Here is a 6,000-nt window from a genome sequence, read left to right as displayed (position 1 = left end):
TTGTGACAAATTTGGTGCATTTTGCTTTTTTCTTTTAATCTAAGTTGTTGGTGCTAATCATTGTCAATTGCTTTGAAAATTGTTAGGAAATTGTTAGGAAAATCTGCCACCATTTTGCCAAAGTGTAAACAGGCACTTGGGCTCTTCTAGAAAAAAGGATTGGAGCACCTTGGAAAACTATGGATGTAAACAGATTTTAGCTCATGGCTGGCAAAACCAACAGAGATTTGTGTAAGATTGAATCCCTGCAGAGAATGCACTTACCTGAAGTTTTGTTTTCACGTTTTCTTTTGTTTTGAGCTTTGTCTTGTTACCTTCAAGGGAGACACCAGCAATGTCAACTTCCCTAGTACTGGATAATTGGATAATTCCCTAGTATTGGATAGTATAGAAAATCAGCAGATGAAAATCCTTACAGGGTGTTAAGGACTGTCTGGAGTCCATGGAATTGGATAAGAAATATAGACCAGGATTCAAGTTTATTATACTAGTCAGCTAAATACCTTCCCTATTTTATTTTAGTATGTGTCATTGCTCTAGACTCTGATGGGAGCCTAGTGGAGGAAGAACAAAGAAGAATATAGAAAAATGGTGCTTCTTAACCTCTGCTTTTTATCCTAATTATAATGTTCTTACAGTAATATTCTAATGATTATACTCTATATGGTACTTTATCAGATGAAACCTGACAGGGGAAGCTGCTCTCTGTGGGAAATCTTTTCTGAAGCTTAAAATAAAAAGAAATAATTGAGGTGAATAGCAGAATTCATGCTGGATTAGATTTTTCTCTTGTTACCCAAATCTGTCAACCAAATGGTGTTTCCTGAGGCTTCTCTTTTTTTGACTGGTAGAATTGGGAGAAATTAAGAGAAAGTAAGGCTACTTATCTTTAATGTGTAGTTTATGTACTATAAAAGTTTGTCAGCTCACATTTGTGGTAGTTTAATTTTGGTTTGTTTGGTTGTTTTTTGTTTTTTTTTTTCAGTTAAAGAGAATACATTTGACACTCCTGTTGAAAACAAGGGCAATGACTGTGGTGCAGCCTGTCAGAGCTTTACCTTATGATGTTTCCATCTGTTACTGCTCTTCTGCTCAGAGAGGGCAGCAAAGGATTGCAGATCTTTTGGAATCCAGAAGGAGCTCAGCTCTGAGATGAAATACTGAGGAAAAATGTATCTTTTTGATATACAAAGTCTGAAAGGAGAAACAGGGGAGGCGTTCAGATCAGTGCTGCTCAAACATACTTGAACTCTTTGTCCTTTAAGGTGTGGTGTATGCAATTAGTGGAGGCTCTGATAAGAGAAGCACTTAATCACTTTGAGCTAGGCATTACCTGATAGGTGTGGAGTCTCAGCAGAAACACAATGAGCTGCTCAGGATTCATTCTCAACTGGAATATTGTATGACTCATTTGGCGTGAAGATAAAGGCTGTATATTTAGACGTATAATGAACAAAACACTGAAATTAATTTGTATCACGGGGAGATTAATGACTGTTGTGATATTAGGTATTTTCATTAGACCTCAAGACTTTCAGACTCTTATAAGTTTGGTTGTTTCTTTTCAAGATGCACAGATACAGTCAGGGGCTATATGACATCATTCAGACACTATCCCTTTTGCCTGAAGACTGGGGTGTATTTCCCAGGTAACCCCTCAGAATTATGCAAATTGAGAAATGTATTAAATTACTGATTTGTCACCAATCTGTGGACTTAGCAATGATTCTTTTTTATCCTTTCAATGCCTTGGCTTTCACTGCTAAGAGTAAGAAGTTCAGTTAGCACAGAAATACCTGAAATTAAATTTATTCCTGCCCAGAAGTTCAGTGGAGTGCTCCTGCAGCCAGTGTCTTACCAGCTAGACATGGTCCCAAAGGTGCAAAAGGTAAACAGGTACAGGGCCATGACCATTTAGCAATACTGTAATTTTGACACTCCTTATCATCCCTTGATTCTTGTTTCACTCCTCCTTCAATCTTCCATTTTGTCTTTTTACTTCTCTGTTTTTCTTCTGCCCCACTAGCCTTTTGTAGGCTCTGCACAATTTCAGGAAGCTGAACATGCTTTCTGCATTTATGATGCTACTTTTAGATACTTGCTTTTAGTAAATAAAAAAATAATATTGTACATTTTCACAGCAGCCCATAAAATAGAGGTGTAATGAGATTTTAATCTGATCGTACCATTTGTACTCTGAATCACTTCCTATTATCTCCTACTAAATTATTACTGCTCTTTCTTTCCAGGGGCCAGCTCTCAAAACCAGAAATCATGATTGCTAGAGTTGCCTCCTAATCTGATGGTCATAACTTGATTGCTTCCTACTCTCTGTGCCCCAGCAGCAGAATTCCCCCGAGGTGTGATTTGTCAGGTAACTTTTTTCATGTGCTGCTGCAAACAGCAAATGGATCCAAAATGCTTTATGTCATGTGGCAGAACGAAGTCACACTCTCTCCCAAGTGACCAAATCAGTTTCTGCCCAAACTCTTAATAAGTACATATGAAATTGTATATTTTCTACCATATCACATCTGCGTTATCATGTGTAAACCACCCACCTTGGAATGAGCTGCTTGCTTCCCATCCACAAAGGAAAATCTCAGCATTATCACTTCATATGAACTGTGACACAAAATTTCAGTGGCAGACACTGAGATTCTGTGCAGACATCTTCTGGTCCACATACTCCTCTGTGTGCCCTCTGCAATTCCATGGGTGAAATAAGTAAAGCCAGCAGTATCTTTCAACAAACTACTCCAGAGAGGAATCCTTAATAATCTTGTGATTTAGCTCATTTTCTAGATCATATACTGTGGTGTGTGACTGGATTACAGCTGAACAAGTTCGGCTTTCTGGTTTAAGAGAATCTATACCTCTGGAACAACACGAGGGCATTTATTTCACAGATTTTCAGTGCCATATGTAGGGGCAGTAAAGGCTTTTTCATCAAAGTAATGCATTTCCTAGGAAATTAAGATTTCCATGGGAATAATTCAATTTTCCTGAGAATTTTTTATTTTCCTGGGGTTGGGCAGGTGGAAGACCAAAGGGGAAGGAGTCAGTGTTTGGTGCTCTCTTAAAGCACTAAGGAAAGACACTGGGAGAAAAATTTAGGAAACATTTGAACAATTTTTTATTTTAAGTTAAATTCTAGGAGAAGAATTGAGAGACCTATAGAGTTTCCCTGGAAGAGTGAGACATTCAGGAATAAAGAGAACTTTAGAACCACAAGGAGAGAGAGGAAAAAAAGTAGAATATGGAAGTAAGAAATAAACTTTTCATGTTTCTATAGTCTGGTTTTCAAACTTTTAGTATATTCCCCCAAAAAATATTTGTGTTAGTGCCTGGTATTCCTATAGCACCATATCAGGAAAGGTGTGACTTCCAGAAGTGTGAGGAGCGGAAAAAGAAACCATCTGTTACATAGGAGATGAGCTGCCCAACAGAAGTGGAGGGAGAAATTGTCTGGAATGAATCACCAGCTTGTTGTTTTCTGTGGGTGAAACACCAATCCCTCTGTCTCATGTTATCAACAGCATTTTTTCTTCTCTCATTCTTCGCCTGTTCATGTGTTTTTTGCTCCAATTTTAATTACTTTCCAAATGTTCACGTGTGTGTCTGGCCTGTGAGAACTGGGCTTTTCCCTCTGAACAGAAGATGACTTTGGCAGCCCTGAGAATTCAAAGCCTATCCAAGTGTTCATTTTGGTCAGGTATAAGGCACTCCCAGCTGGACAAATTCCCTGAACAAATCTGCAGTGTGGCCTGTGATTTCTGCTCTGGAAATCAAAGATCTCTTTCACGTGGCATCAGATTACAGGAGAGCTGAGCATCTTGGAGACAGGTGTTGTGCAGTCATTTTAGTATAAATTATTTAATAACAGCCTCGAGTCCCACTTACAGCAACTGATGACTTGCAGAGACAAGTAACTGCTTTGGAAACAGAAGCACAGATTTTGGAGGCTGAAATAAATAGGCACAAAAAAGGTAAGTATACTTTCTGGCCTGGTAAAATGGTGGATGTGCTTGTGCCGTGCCCCTAAAAGGGGCCTGGAATACCCAGAAACAGGGTGTATTTATAATTGTTCTCACTTTAGCATTCAGTTTTGAATCTCCTAGTAAAATACAGATTTCATATTTTCAATAATTTGTGTTTATCCTAGTGATTCAGGGGTAATAAGGTATGGCATGCTCAGCAGGCTGGTGGTTCTTTCTGCCTGAGTTCCTCATCAATACATTGTGAGAGAAGCATTTGTTAATAATCTTTAAATTAATGAGAAATTTGTATCTATTTCATCTTTGAGCTGAGCTGTAAACTTGGAGAGATTACTCTGTAAATGCAGCTTCTGATACATTCTTTTATGATGTAAGTAATGGACAGTGCATACAGTGCCATGTTTCTTCAGTATCTATTGATGTCTTTGCTCCTGGGGCACTTTTATTCTAGTTCTAAAATTGACTGATAATGATCACTTAGAGCCTAGAGTGGTATTTATCCTCTGAGTACAGAAGTCCACTGCAGTAGCTACTGACATGGAAATAATTTCTTTTTTGAAGTTTCAGCTATTTTCGTGCAGCTCTTCCCATGTGATTGGAAAATGAATTTTGTTGTAACTACAAAGAGGAATAAAACAGTGAAGCAGTCAGGCAAGTTGCTTTGTGTGCAGTACAAAATCGTGAGAAGAGAATAAGATGATGTGTTCTGGCAATCTATAGGCATCAGCTGAGGTACAGGAGATATAAATCAAGATTTAGATGTGTGGAAAGCAGAATTTTTTTAGTCTTAAATTAAATAGAAAAGCCTGCTACTGAAATGTTCTCCAAGTGGAATTTAGCTCATGGAGAAAAAAAAGCAAAAGGCCCTGTTTGTGATAGGTCCTTAATGTGAGAGAAATGATCCTATAAGCTTTTATGATTTTCTTGATGGGAGCTTCTTTCACCTCAGATGAACTACAAAAACACAATTATGGATGTATTAACTAGGAATGGGTGGATATCATGACAACAAAGCCCAGTACTACAAGTCTGACAATTAAGAAAAATGCTTCCATTGAAGGCTGTAAGTGTTTAACCATGGAGGAACAGATTTTCAATTTGTCTTCCACTTAGCTTGGTCTTAAACTAAGTGTCTCTGTGGAGAGAAGGATTGTGGCTACACTGGCAAGTTATGGACCCATGGGAACATAGAAATGTGTCTGCACAGAGGAACATTTGATGCCCAGCTCATCTGTTTTATAGCTGTTATTTTCACTGTCTAATTCCCTGTCTACCTTTATAAGTAATGACATTTATTTTCTCTGCACTAGGTTATACTGGTACAGCAAAAAAGCAATTACTGAAATTGGTAAAGGATATGAATTTTCCAGAGTATGATTTATCTGCTGATCTGCTTCATGCCTTCCTTGTCATTACTGGCAAAGTATCTTTGCAGTTCTTAAGTGAACTGCATTCCTTTTCTGCATTAATTGGTGTCCTGCAGCTATGAAAAACATTTTAAAATTTGCCTGGGAATTTTTAATCAATATTTATTACCTAAAACCACAGGAAATGGTGCAATATTTGAAAAATGTATTTGGGTTTAGGGATCAGAAATAATTCAGTCTCCAATGCATTAATTTGCAATGATTATGTAAGTCTGTTTTGAGACTGTCTCCAAAAACCACCATGAATTGTTTTGAGACCATTTCATCTGGGGCTGGACTAAGAGTAGGAATGTGTTTTACCCACAGTGCATCAGCCAGTAGGTTGCAATGACTAAACTACTGATTTGAAAAAAAAAGAAAACCTGGAGTAGTATTTTGAAGATATGAAAGATATGAATGGTTGCTTTCTTTCAACTGTTTTTGTTTTTTGGTTTGTTTTTTTTTTTTTTTATTTTTTTTTTATTTTTATTTTTATTTTTTAGAAATACTATTCCTGATGCCAGTTTCTCAAGAGTTCAGCTCTGAAGTGTAATTTAGACTGATTTTACGTTATTTTTTCCAGCAAGTCTCCAATA

Source organism: Onychostruthus taczanowskii, unplaced genomic scaffold (genome assembly GCF_017590055.1).
Source record: "Onychostruthus taczanowskii isolate IOZ18803 unplaced genomic scaffold, ASM1759005v1 scaffold22, whole genome shotgun sequence".
NCBI lineage: Eukaryota > Metazoa > Chordata > Aves > Passeriformes > Passeridae > Onychostruthus > Onychostruthus taczanowskii.
This window is presented reverse-complemented; position numbering follows the sequence as displayed.